Raw genomic sequence first — 2,761 nt, forward strand, 5'->3', positions numbered from 1 at the left:
GACAGATTGAATTTAGGTCTTCCTTATTCTAGCAAAATAACAAAGAACAAATCCCCAAATTCAGACAGCATAGTAGTTCAGGGATCAGGTAGCAAAAAGACAAATTACAAACTTTACTAGAAATAGGCAGCCAGCATACCATGACTACATTGAATTGGGTTCATTCTATACTGGATGAGAAGGGATAGAAAATGGCATAATACATTTTTGGGAAGTTTTCCATTCCAAATGATAATTAAAATTTTTCTTTTTGGTTTGTACTGATATTTGTAAACCCTATGCTCTACAGAAAGCTCAGCAATCCAGAATGCCAACTAACTAAAATATCAGCTTTCCACTCCCAGGTTCTGGTGAGCTGAGGTTTTATAACACAGGGAACTTTGTAGACATGCCTCCTAATAATGATTTTAAAATTAATTAAAGGTATGAACATCCCTTCAAACAGAGAAAGGTATAGTGCATTCCTCTTCAGCAGCCTCTGTAAAACTTGCTTTTATGAAAGTTTATGAGAAGAGCTTCAGAGGACTGGTCTGAGCTGGTCACCATGTGAGGGTCACTGATTAATGGCTGCCACCAGCCCTGACTATTTAGGCTTGGGGTTTGCTGAGCTAACAACAGAAGCCGGTCCACCACAGAGACACCCTGGGGCTCCAGAAGCAGTGCTGGTGAGTTTGGTGTTGAGGCTTACCCTGCCTTTACTATCAAAGGGGAAGGCTAGAGGAAGGAGAAGGGGTGCCTCCTCCCAGATTGTCTGTTCCATTCTTTCAGTAGCAGAGAGAAATGGTCCCCCTGCTACAAACTTTGGCCCTTTCCTAGTTTCCTTCAAAGCTCAGTTGAAGGATCACATTTTACCTGAGGGCTTTCCCGATCTCCTGAACTCATGGAGCTTCTTCCCAATTAATTTATATTAATATATATTTATTTTGTATATATACATACATATACTTATATACATACATATGTATATATACATATATGACATGTGTCTGTATGTATGTATATGTGTGTGTGTGTGTGTGTGTGTATATATATGTGTATGTATGTATATATATGCCTGGTTGTTCTTCATTTTTGAAGAGGACCAAAATGACATCACTATGTTAGAGTCAAATTACAGAGTATCCTATTGTAGCTGATTAGACTACTATGAGCTCAGAATGCTCTACCTGAGGTTGGGCACATATAGTTCATGTGAACATTTGGGGTGGATTCTCTAAATTGGTGCATCTCATGTTTCTTTTGAGCTACTTCAATTCTTCTTTGCTCATAGAGCACAGCACCTTCTCTGATGAGAGTACGCCATGTTGTGAGGTCCTGTGCCAGTGTCTCCCATGTCACACAATAAATTCCAAGGTTCTTAAGAGAGACCTTGAGAGTGTCCTTGTATCACTTCTTTGGACCACCATGGGAGCACTTGTCTTGTGTGAGTTCTCCATAGAATAGTCTTTTAGGTGAGCATACACTTGGCATTTGAACGATGTGGGCAGCCTCATTGTAGTTGCGCTCTCTGCAGTAAAGTCTGAAAGCTCGACAAGTTAGTTTCAAGAAAGGACTTCAGTGTCTGGCACCTTATCCTGCCAGGTGATCTTCAGAATAGACAATTCAAATGGGAGTGATTAAGTTTCCTGGCATGGAGTTGGTAAACTGTCCAGGTTTCACAGGCATACAACAATGAGGTCAGCAGAATGGCTCTGTAGAACTTCAGTTTGGTAGTCAGTCTAATACTTCTCTTCCACACTTTCCTTCTGAGTCTGAGTTAGCTCTGGCAATGTGTGCATCAACTTCATTATCAAAATGTACATCCCTGGAAAGTATACTTCCAAGATAAGTGAACTTATCCACAATATTCAAAATTTCTCCATTTGCTGTAATCAGTGGTTCCACATATGGCTGGTGTGGTGCTGGCTGGTGGAGCACTTGTGTTTTCTTGGTGTTGTAAGGCCAAAATTAGCACAAGCAGCAGAGAACCAATCCATACTTTCTTGCATCTCAGGCTCAGAGGCTGCATTGAGTGTGCAATCATCTGTGAACAAAAAAAATTATGCACCAGCTCTCCTTCCACTTTGGTTTTGGCTTGTAGCCTTTTCAAGTTAAATAATTTACCATCAATGTGGTAGCTGCCCTTGGTGCCGTGTTCGTCCCTACTAAAACCTTGAGAGAAAGTGAGTTCTTTGAAGACAATAGCTCCCTTCCTTCCTCCTTCCCTCTTTGCCTCTCTCCCTCTCTCCCTCCTTCCTTCCTTCCTTCCTTCCTTCCTTCCTTCCTTCCTTCCTTCCATTTTCCTTCCTCTTGTCCCAAGCATAGTGTGTGATGCGTAGTATAAGCTTAATAAATACCACTATATCCTTGACAAAATCAGAAATTTAGAACTGGAAAGGACCTTAAGAATATCATTGTATAACGAGCTCTCTTTGCAACTGAGGAAACTGTAGTCCAAAAATGTGAATTGACTTTGCCTAAGGTCACTTGGGTCATCATATGAGAAATCCAGCACTTGAGTTAAAGTTTCCTAACTTCTAATGCTCTTGCCACTGTATCACACTTAAATTCTGGTTTCCGTTGTGTCACAGTTCATGGCATATTTGGCATGGCAGGCAGATAGATGAGAAGAACAAAAAGAAATGTGATTTTATACTGTATCTAAGAGATGGAAAGTATTCAGAAATAAAGAAGTGATAGTCCAGCTGTATGCTGCCCTGGTTAGAACACATCTGGAGTGTAATACTCAGTTCTGGGCATCACATTTTGAGAAAGACATTGC

This window comes from Vombatus ursinus, unplaced genomic scaffold, assembly GCF_900497805.2.
Source record: "Vombatus ursinus unplaced genomic scaffold, bare-nosed wombat genome assembly UNPS02000582.1, whole genome shotgun sequence".
In the NCBI taxonomy this organism is placed as follows: Eukaryota; Metazoa; Chordata; class Mammalia; order Diprotodontia; family Vombatidae; genus Vombatus; species Vombatus ursinus.